This window comes from Acomys minous, assembly GCF_964271855.1.
Source record: "Acomys minous genome assembly, chromosome: 10".
Classification (NCBI taxonomy): domain Eukaryota; kingdom Metazoa; phylum Chordata; class Mammalia; order Rodentia; family Muridae; genus Acomys; species Acomys minous.
The window spans coordinates 27125057-27136544 of record NC_140491.1 but is presented as its reverse complement, the minus strand read 5'-3'; the positions used below and the strand labels follow the sequence as shown (position 1 = coordinate 27136544).

The 11488-nt window shown below is 45.2% G+C and overlaps 1 pseudogene across 1 annotated transcript; it reads left to right on the top strand.

Moving 5' to 3' along the window:
- The first annotated feature begins 200 nt into the window (after positions 1-200).
- On the top strand, positions 201-718 carry LOC311606682 (NADH dehydrogenase [ubiquinone] 1 alpha subcomplex subunit 12-like; annotated as a pseudogene). The gene has a single exon. The product of its transcript is annotated as an NADH dehydrogenase [ubiquinone] 1 alpha subcomplex subunit 12-like (transcript).
- The last annotated feature ends 10770 nt before the right edge of the window (positions 719-11488 follow it).

Genomic DNA, 11488 nt, shown 5'->3' with positions numbered 1-11488 from the left:
GTGACCGCCACAGAGAGAAGACACTAAGCAAGCAAGAAATACCAAATCCATTCCTCTCCACTTCCTGTTCCTAAGACCGTGGCAAGCGGTGGGGTGCATAAAGACAGTCCTGGGCTTGAATGTGGCCGCTGTTACTTGCCTACTGTGTAATGACAAAAAGGTTGTGTTAGCCGCTTCAAGAATGTGTCACAGAGTGCAGGAAAACATGGTGGAGCTGGTGGAGGTCCTCAAGTGGGGGCTGCAGCAGATCATCGGCCACAGAGGCCTGCGTGGCCTTCTGCAGGTTTTTTTCAGGGCAAATGATATAAAGGTTGGTACACTGATGGGAGAAGACAAATATAGAAACAAATACTATAAGGACAACAAACAATTTTTTGACCGTCACCGGTGGGTCGTGTACACCACTGAAATGAATGGCAAAAACATGTTCTGGAATATGGAAGGAACATGGTGCCTCCTGAATGGCACCGCTGGCTTCACTGCATGACTGACGACCCTCCAACAACAAACCTGCCGACTCCTCGGAAATGCATCTGGGCAAACCATAAATTCAAAGTGACTGGCACTCTGGAGCAATACATCTCTTATTCCACCACTAGAAAGAAGATTCAGGAATGTGTCCCGCCTTCCACACCTTACAAGTGACAGCAGTGGAGACCAAGTCCAGCACATGCAGGATGGTGCAGGGCTTTCCTTGGAATCTGTACAGCTGCCCGTGAACTTGATTAAAGTACCTTGACCAGGAAAAAAAATGTGTTACAGGAAAGGCCATGAATTTGGTTGGTGGTGTGTTGAGATATAAGTGGCTTTGAGGTGACAATGTCAGAAAGCAAGGGGCAAGTGGACAACTAGGTCTAGCGTGCAGGTCTAGATGTTTGCACTAGTGATGTTGTAAAGGTAACTTTCCCTGGTGCATTTCTTGAAGCTGTTTCTTTTAAGCTGACATCCAGGAATAGGACATGGAGAGAACAGGACTAAGGAACTGCAGGAAACACTCAGAGGAGTGGTCCAGAAGCTAATTCTTCTGATGAAAGGCTTATCTCTTCTGTGCTATTAGTGGACCTCCCTTAGCCAGCATTATATCCTCCATCAAACTGCCTAGGAAATTCTCCTTTATCCCTCTCCTTCCTCTCAGCCCTGTGAAGGCTCAGAGGGCCCAGCTAAGGCCAGGGCTCAGAACAGTCTTGCATCACCAGCCACTGTCCCAGCCTTAAGCAAAGGAATGAATGAACTGTCAAAACAACAATCAAAAACCCCTCTTCTGTTCAGGAGACTTGCCTCGGGGAACTCAGAAAGGGTTTGGGGAAATACAGAGCATGGCTTCCGCTCAGCACGGGAGTCACCCAGTGATGGAAGGAACCACTTGGAGAAGTAGTAGTCCTCATCCCAGAATGCCCGAAAGCAGAGATGCATAGCACTCTCCTGGTCTTCGAGGTAAAAGCCCAACAACAGTGTCTATGATAAGCAGCCATGGACTTTGCATTCAACTCGTGGGCCGTGCGCACTGACTTCATAGAGGAAGAATTCAGCCCATCATTAGAGACAAAAGAGAAACATCTGCAGGCGCAGGTCTAGTGAGTTCCTGGGAGCCCCACATATCCAGCCTTTCCCTCCGTAGTCGGTACCCTCAGAGTTGAGCCATCTGCCTCCCTCTAAAGACAAGTTCAACTGATGACATGAATTTGATTTGCACGTGTTCCAGTCACAGCCTCATCCCAAGCCAACGGTTGGTCCCTTGAGAAGAGGGACCGGGACTCTTTATTCATCAGGCAGCAGTGGTTGGTCATACAGCACTGTGATCACGTCCTCTTCTTTCCTTAGCCTCCAGCCCAATACACAGAAAGGCAGTGAGGATTACGGAGTTAATAGGAGCCCTGCTCTAGCATGTAGGAGGATCTGAAAATGAGTGTGCTATTACTGTTATATACACGAATACCACTCGATAAGGCTCTGTTGAACTTTTTATAATGTGTAGATTTATAACTAAATATTAATGCCATCATCACTCACCAGGTAATGCTTATTAATCTTTACTATGTGCTGTGTGCTGTGCAGGATACTGAAGAAGACTAAATGAGGAAAAAGAGAGAATTCTCATTCCAAGGACTTTTCCATCTAGTGGTAAAGATAATGCTATATTTTTAATTAATGGGTAAACACCTTTTTATTCAAAGCAGTACATACTAAATACATATTGATCAAATCCTGCATTGTGAGGGACTTGATCATCAATGTTTTACAGGGAATCAAGTGGGCTTCCTCAGTAAGGAAGGTTGGACTTTCTTTAAAAGTGTTGTTTTCTTCTTAATATTCTACAAGATTCTGTAATTTGTCGATAAGGAAAAGGAAGGAGGAGGAGGAAGAGGAGGAGGAGAAGAAGGCATGAGGAGACACAAGTGATGGAATCAGAAGAATGTCAGTGAATTTAAATCCTTCATCAGTATTAGATTATTTAAAGCAAACCTCAAAAGGGTACAGCAGTTCTTGCAGGAGCTCTCCGGACATGCGTCTTCAGGCTCACAGTGGTCACAAAGGAAAGACACACAGCTGACCTAGCACTGGTGGGATCTAACCCTCAGTGTCCTACCAAAAGAAAACACCAGCACCGTTGCCTGCTTCCTAATAAGCATTTTACAGCACACTTTATACATATGAGGGGGTGGGGGGTCGTCTCCCTAATGCAAAGCAGCTGGGCCTGACAGGGGGAATGAAGACACGCTGGGCGTGGCTCTAAAAGTTTGTGTTTTCCCGGAAGGTTTTGAGTCAGGGCCAAACCAGGCCCAGAATTTCCCATCTAAGCCTGTCTCAACACATGACTTTCATTAACAAAATTGTATTGCCCTTTTCTGCAGAAAGTGGTACCATTACTGTAATAAAAACATGTCCATTATGGGTCAATTGCCACCTACATGGTGGTGAGGAGAACTCAGGAGGGAGAGGCCGGGAATGTTGAGAACAAAGAAGGGGCTGGCCTCTGGGCCCCCTGCCAGGCCTTGGGCTTAGACAAGAAGGGGATGGATCGAATTGGAACTGCAGCAAGATCAGCTTGGGCTAGTCTCCTACAGTCAGAACTTGGGCTCTGGGGAGTTTGGATCCAGTCATGGAACTGGCCCATCCCCCTGCAGGTATCTTGTCTGGAGGCCAGTACAAGTACCACCCACTGCCCTCCCTCCAAGCACTCTAGGGCCACCTAACGGATTCTCACTGACTTTTTTACTTTGCTGTAGCATCCTTTACTAACAAATGCCCATCCAGCGTCCAGCTTAATGCGCAACTTTTTCTGTTTAATTTTGGTTTCTAGGTTAGCCCTGGTCATGAAACATAGGGACCACTAGTTAGTACTCCTGATACATTCAGTTGACATCTACCTGGCCAGTATCCACCCATGTGCCCATAGCCAGAGGCCAGGTCACCCATTTTGGTCAGTCACTCCCTGGGTACTCCAAACATAGCCACTTACAGAAACTTTCACCCAAATTCTGAAGTAAATTGTTTCCTGCCTAAGATGTGATGTGAGCTTATGAGTACTTCCCTCATAAATTCTTGTCTTAAAGGGCCAAATGGACCAAAAGTATCCGTATGTTAAGGTGGCTGATTCTAATGTAGGAAGAACCTAGCAGGTGTTAGAAGTCAAAGCTTTAAACAGACGTTGTGCACTGTCATTGGTGCTGTGTTTTGAATTTGAGATGTCACCCACAAAATCATATTTTAAAGACTTGGCCCCTATCTTGTGGTACTGTTTTGAGAGCTCCCTGCCCCTCTGTACTTTGCCCCACCTTTTTGCTGTTTCCTGTTAGCCAAGAAGTGAAGAAGAACCTTCTGCCTTGAAATCCTGCTGCCATGAGGATCTACACAAGCACATCAGCCCAGGCAACCATCCCCTGACCATCCTGAAAACAGAAAACAAAAGAAATCCTTCCTTTTCCAACTTGTTTATACCATATGTTTCATTGTAGCATCATAAAAATAACTACTACATTGAAACCTAATGAACAGGCTCAATCTTAGCCTGGATAACGCTGGTCAAGATGACCATTGGGAAACGTCCCTCCACGAGAGCAAAACTGCTTATTTATTTTTTAATAAAGGAAGATACCAGAATAGAGAAAACGACTTAAAATATAATGGCCACTAAAGCCACATCATAGCTATTTAGGGCCATCAATTTTATTCTGAGTCTTATAGAAGCCACAAAGGAGAAGAAGTCAGAGACTGTCCTGCCACTCTTTGTGAAAGGGAAAACACACATTCTCCTTCAGAAAGCTCAATTCCTGACTTGGAGTCCTTCCAAAACCTCATTCATGTCTTCAGCCATGTTCGTTGTACCGAACTTGCTAATCGGCCTATGTGGCTATCATTACAGCCACTTTATAAAAGTTGGAGATATTACTAAAAACACAGCAGGAATAGGAGAAAAGATGACGCAGCTTCAACTACACTTTTCTTGTGTTTGTATGCAGCCATCCTCAGTAAGGTATTGTGGGAAGCTTGCCATTCCAGGATCATGGATGTCAACCCCTGTTGTTAAGTTTTCAGTGTCTTCTTGCTGTTCTTCCAAGAAAGTCTGGCCACCTACCCATGCTGAGGCACACATTGCCTGGTTCCTGCCCACCTCCTGAAGTGGCCTTCCCACCATTCTCAGAAACCACTTGAGTACACCAGCCCTCAGAAAAGGTGCAAGTCTCTCTCCCACCTCTAAGTCTTTGACTTGCTCACTCTGCCAAGAGGACCACATTCCAAAATTTTCATGTCTGCTCTCTCCGTATCTGGCACGTCTCAACCTAAAGTCCCTTACTCCCTTGAGTCTTCCCTGATCAGTCTAAAATATGCTTCTCCATGATTTTTCTTTTCTTTTCTTTGTTTTTGTTTTTGTTTTTGTTTTTTGTTTTGTTTTGGCTTTGGTTTTTTGAGACAGGGTTTCCTCTGTGTATCTTTGGCTGTTCTTGACTCACTTTATAGACCAGGCTGGCCTCGAACTTACCTGCCTCTGCCTCCTGAGTGCTGAGATTAAAGGCATGTGCCATCACCGCTCAGCTCCCCATGATTTTTCAACTCAGCTCTCACCTCCACCCCATCAGGGAACCCATTGCAAGCTACGTATTCTGTATCTGTGCAGTATCTCCCCACTGCAAGGCGGAAGAGTTGTGAGCCTGTCTGCTTCATCATCATCATCATAACCTTAGGATCCGTTATAGATAAGACCTGATACACAGGTACGCAACCCATACTTGCTCACAAATGGAGAACTGCTTCCTGGTGAGGCCTGGAATGTAGGTTTTCCTACACTGTAACCTCGCTTTAAACGTCCAATGCTCCAGAAATGAAATCGTCCAAGGAAATCAAAGAACCCCAAAGAGCATTCACTCCAAGGACAGCCAGTCAACTCCAGCACAAAGATGGCTCACAGATCCCTCTGTCGATGAGGTTAGACTTCTTGCAGGAGCTTCTTCTGGGTCGAGCCAAATGTGTTCCTCTATGTAGTCTTTGGCAGGGATGGGGCAGCACACAGCACAGGGCAATGGGATTCTTCTCTTCTACTCATCCTAAGGCAATAGGATAAAAATATCCCCCCAGCCCAAAGACACTGAAGACTACTACCTGGTATAAAAAATAAAAATAAAAATAAAGAGACAGTGTCTGGACATGAATGAGAAAAAAAAGAAAAAGAAAAAGCCCTTCCCAGCTCTTTTCTGTACTCAGCGCCCACTGGCATGACTGCACAGCTCAGGGCAGCAGCCTCTCCTAAGAGAAGCTTCCACCCTGAGCCCACAGAGTGGAGTACCAAGCAGGGAGGAGGCCACCCACCGGTGCCCGCAGCCCTGACTGAACTGAGAGCTTATTCTCACAGGCAGTCCTCGCTGTTCCCTTCGGCTTCCTCTCTCTTTCCCACACTCCTCTACAGCTCCAAACAGGCCAACTGGTGCCCAAACCCAAATTCCTGCTCTCCATCCTACCTTCCCGCAGCCACCTGGGGAAGGAACATAACAAGCAGAGAGTTCTCTGACTGGACACCAAGGCGGTGTGGTCAGAGACTGTGTGCTTGCTGGACCTCTATCAAGCTGAGGGACCTCATGCAGAACCGCTCCTTGCCTCCGTCTGTAGAGCAAGTGTGCCGCTCCCATTCATGTTTCACCCACGCAACTTTACCACACCTGTAAATCGCCTGCTGTGATTTCAAAGGTGTGAGTAAAACACTTAGCCTCTTACTATGTCATAGAGCTCTTAGATACATTTTACAGAGCGTGTCTTTAAATATAATTCTGAAACGCAGAAGAATCAGTCAGTTTGTGACTGGTAACTGGTACATACATATAAATGTCCCGAGATTCGTTGCTGGAATGGCAGCCCAACGAGAGAAAGTCCTATGTATACCATGATTTGATTTATCAGATATTTAAGTCCCTGTTATGTGACCAGCGCTACAAGTTGCAGCCGCTTGGAATATTAGAAGATCTGTCTGCATTAGGTGTTGCAGGAACCGGATGAGAGGCAGCTGCACATTCTAATAGTCCCATTGTAGTGTAGGAGGAGGAACAGGAGCAAAGCTTGGTGGGTGAGGGGGAATGTTACTCTCCTGTGAGTCCTTATCCCTGCTACAGAGCCCAGCACATGGTGGGGACTTTCCTGGCATATCTACTTCAACTCTATGATGAAGCATTAACTAACTGCTCCAGAGGAATAGTGGGTGCAAAATTCACTGTACAAAGGGAGAAGCATAGTTCTGCTAAAGACATGTTCAGTTCATACCAAGGGTACTGAGTGAAATCCAAGGAGGAAAACATTAGGTACCTCCACCATCTGTTATCACATTTTTCAAAACTTACTGAACGGGATTCCTATAAAAAAAATTTAAGGTCTGCAAAATATGTCTCCAAAAACAATTATATGTCAGGTCATATTACTCCCTGCTCACAAGCTTTTGGTGGCTTTTCAAACACCTCTCTTTCCTTCCATGACCTTCCCTCTCCCCCGCCTTTTGCAGGAGCTGCCCGTCACTTGGTTTCTCTGGCTTCATTGTGACTGCTCCTCTTGCTCGCTGCTCCCTAGTTACCTTGGATCCTTAAAGGTGACAGAGGTTCTAATCATTCTATCCCAGCAGAGCTGTGACACTCACTGGCCCTCTGCCCCAGGCTTCTTCCCAAGACACCCAAGCTGGCATGCCCTCTGTCTTTTAAATCCCAGTTAAGATGCCATCTCAATGCGTCTACCCTGAGGACCATGTTTAAAATGGAACCCACTCAGCCAAGCTACTTCATCCTGTTCTGTGGTTTTCTCTATAACATCACTTTCAACATACTCATTGATGCTCACAAGCATTTTCTCTGCTTTTCTTTTTCTTTCATTTCTTCTGGAACCATCCTTACACACATTAGAATCAAAGCACAAAGGAAGTGGGGACAAAGTTGTTCACTCGCTGGACTTCCCTGAGTGTCTCAAAGAGCTCTCCTGCTGCCACACAGAATTCTCGAGAAGTACTTGCTGAATGAGTAAATGAACCATTGGCAAGCTGGTAAAGACAGGACCTGATGCAAAGGCTGTGGAGCCTTTCTGTGACTGTGGAAGAGAGGAGAATGCCAGTCCTCCACAATTGACCTTATTTCCTTAGTCCTATTGCTTTCCACCATGAGGCCATGTTTCCATTATGCCATTCAAACTTTATTCTGAAACCTACATTATTTTAATTAAAAAAAAACTTGATTTGCTAACTTTATAAGTAGTATACATAGCACCTTGATCACCTGGAACATTAAAATAATAAGAGTATATCCAAAACAGCATAGGGGTGATTCGCACACAACTGGAAGCAAATGGGGTTTGATGAATTTCAACCCTGGGTGGTCTCTTCTCTCCAAACCTTTATTTGGTAGCTCTGTTTGCATTTGCCATTGCTGTCTAATTTACAGTTTGCTGTCTTGTTGAAGAGTAGTCAAGAATATGAGAGGTCAGGGTCAGGAAGATGGCTCAAAAAATAAAGACACTTGCCCTGCAAGCCTGAGTTCCATATTTGCATCTCTGGAACCACATGAAGGTAGAAGGAGAGAGATAAATCCACAAAGCTGTCCTCCCACCTTCACATAAATGCCATGGCTTGCATTCACATACAGTAATAAGTAGTTAACAGAAATAGTAGTAAGTGATGATGTTTTACAAACAGTATTAGAGGTGGTTTCATGCATAATTCTTTTCTACACTTCTTCCATCACTCTACATCATAGACCCTCTCATCTCAGGGGCTTCTTCACTGTACCATGAAATGCTTTGTGCCTTCCCAGGTAATTTGTGGAATAAAAGGTGTGAGTATATCCTAGCTTCCAAGACTGGAACACAAGCTGTAAAAGGTGGGCCAGAGGGGAGCTAATGAGCTCAGCAGGAAAGCACAATTAGCAGTCCTGCCCAGCCAGGCTGTGTTTACATTCTGACTGCCAACTCTAATGCCTGAGCTGCTGTCTGTGTTTATTGTTGGCATTAATGCCTGTCAGGTCTTCATTTCTCAACGGGGACCCAAGCTCAGTCGACATTTTCACAGCAAGGTGGCGGAGGTGAACAGTGACAGATGTACATCGGAGGCTCAACCCTTGACTGTGTTCATACCTGCAAACTGCGTCATGGCTGTGACTCTGCATCTCCAGTGGTGGTTGCAGGATCCAAGGTGGACCCCTGCCTCCTCGCCACTCTTACCTGAACCAGGACTACATGACAGTGGTGTGTCTTTGCCCGTGGTTACAGCTGAAGAGATGAAAACCGCCATCTTGAATGCACTTTTTATTGTGCCCGTGTCAATTAGACCCTCTGAGCCAGCAACCCATCAAAGGGTAAATGGGAAAGCTTGAAGGGAGGAAAGGGAAGAGGGAGATGGTGTACTTACAATCTCAGAAAAATATATATCTGTTTTAAAAAGGATATTTTAAAACAGAGGAGTACTCATTCTCCTGTCTTGGCTGCACAGTCCCCTTGGGGCCCTGCAGCTGTTGGGTTCCAGCTCTTGGGTGGTACTAAAATTGTTTTAACTTTTTTAAATTAGTGTACAAACAATCAGGTTTCTCCATGGCACTTTCACACTTAATTTTGGTTGATTCCCCTCCGTCTTCTTCCTGGCCCTTCCCTGTTTGAACCCCCACCACCCCTTTCATTTTCCCCTTTCGTGGCACATGTTTTATTATCCTCCTCATTCGCCTTCCTTAAAACTTGTTTCCTCTCTTGTAACCATTTTTTGTATGCTCTATAGCCATTCCTAAGTAACCATACACAAAAATTAGAAGCTAGGATGAAAGAGAACACGCAGTGTCTTATCTTTCTCCTGATGGCCTACTATTGCTTAAACTGGCTCAGAAGTTTGCAACACACGGAGCTGGTGCTGACAGTTAAGAGCTACAGTTACAGTTAAGGAAGGTATGCTGCCTTAAAAAAAAAATTAAAAATGGGGTGTGGTGTCACGTGACTGCAGACCCAGATACTCTAGATGCTGAGTCAGACGGATTAGTTGGACCCAGGGGTGCTAAGACAGCCTAGGTAACAGTGAGAACAGTGTCTTTGAGAGAGAGGGTTAAAAGAGGACCTTAATTAACTCAGGTACTCATTATTTTTCTATGGATCATTTAATAGTCCTAAGGCTAAGGATTCTGACTTCCTTAGCCTCACTACTGGCTCCAGGCCCCTGCTGCCTATCTTCTCATGCAGCTCATCCTGTTTACTCCTTAAGATCACAGTTTATCAGTTTATCTCCTAGATGTAAAAAAAATTTGGCCAAATCCAGTTATCTTTAAAATAAGATCAATAGCTAGGGACACACCTCAGCCACAGGGCACATGCAGGGCCCTGGGTTCGGGCTTCAGCAAGCACACACATGCATTCACACGTGTGAGTTTAATTAAAAATACAAAGGTCCACTTTCTCATTTGACTTCATCACCCCATGACCATTAGCCTCATTCCTCCCTCAGATCCCTGAAGAGTTCCTCACAAAACCGGCCCCCGGTGCACAATGGGCATCTCTGAGTCCCTGTAAAGCTCAGATCCTGGCACGAAGCCACTGTGGCTACACTAACCAGCACAGCCGCTTCCAGCCACATGCGGCGGTTTACCCTGGAATGAAGTAAAACCGAGCAAAGTGAGAAGTCTACCCCCCTCCCAGTCACATGGACTGTACATCCTGTGTTCAGTAGGAGAGTCGCGTGATGCAGATAGGTACACATCGCTCACCCCAAGCGCTGTAGAAGGATTTCTGGAAGCCTCTTGGTGGTAGTGTGCTTTGTCCTGCCCCTTGCTTTCTCACTTTCACACTCCTTCTTGTCCTTCAGGTTCCAACAGGAAGTGACACATGCTTTTCCACATGAACATCTCACTGCCACTTGGTGGGAATCTAGAATGGTTCGCTTCTTCTTTCCTCAGTCTTAAGTACCAGGGCTCAGGATCCTGCCTGGCAGTCTCTGCTGCAATGAGTAAGGTAAAATGCTTGATGGGTCAATTCTTAGTGATTTACTGACGGCAAACGCAGCTGATAATGTGTTGGGTGTTTTTAAATTGCTAAAAAGAAAAAAAAAAAGTATAAGGCTTTTTAGATGTTTCTCACCACAAAGCAGTTTGTGGACCATTAGATAATGATGATATGTTCATTAGTTTCACTTAATCATTCCATGATGTTTGCATACATCAAAACATCACAGGGTATCCCTTAAATATATACAATTGCTTGTCAGGAAGATAATACAGTTTTAAGTCCCTGGCCTCACAGAGCTGTCTGTATCTCCCATTCTCCCCTGCCCTGCTTTCTCCCCCTCTTCCTGCTTTCCCCTCCTTCCTTCCCTCTCTCCCCTTTCCCCTCCTCTCTCCCTTTTTCCTTGCCATGAATACTTGTGAAGCACCTACTACATGCCGACCTTGTTCCAGGTACTAGAAATATGCTTATGAACAAAATGGTCCATCCCAAACTCACATTCTAATGAGAGAATCAAAGAGCCAGGGAATTGTATAATAGTACAGTGAGTAATAGCATAATCATAGAAGATGATCAAAGCCCACGAATGAAGCAGAATGAAAGACAGGTTTGTTGCCAGGGTAGAACAACACTGTTAGCAGAGACCCAGGGGTGGATACAGATCTGAAACATAACAACAGTGGTTCTTAATGTGGTCATGGGACCTGATGAGGTTGCAAAAACCCTCTGAATGCATCTCCAAAAGGTCGAAGTCTTTTTTTTTTTCTTAATGTGTATACAGTTCTTTACTTGCAGGCCAGAAGAGGGCATCAGATCACATTACAGATGGCTGTGAGACCCCATGTGGCTGCTTGGAATTGAACTCAGGACCTTTGGAAGAGCAGTCAGTGCTCTTAACCTCTGAGCCATCTCTCCAGCCCCTGAAGTCTTTCTTGATAACGCTGAACTGTCAGTTGCCTTTTTAACCCTCTTTTTCTCACAAAAATACAGTGGAGCTGTCCCATTGGTCATGTGACATGGTATCAAAATCAGGATATCTAAAAGGATGCACTTG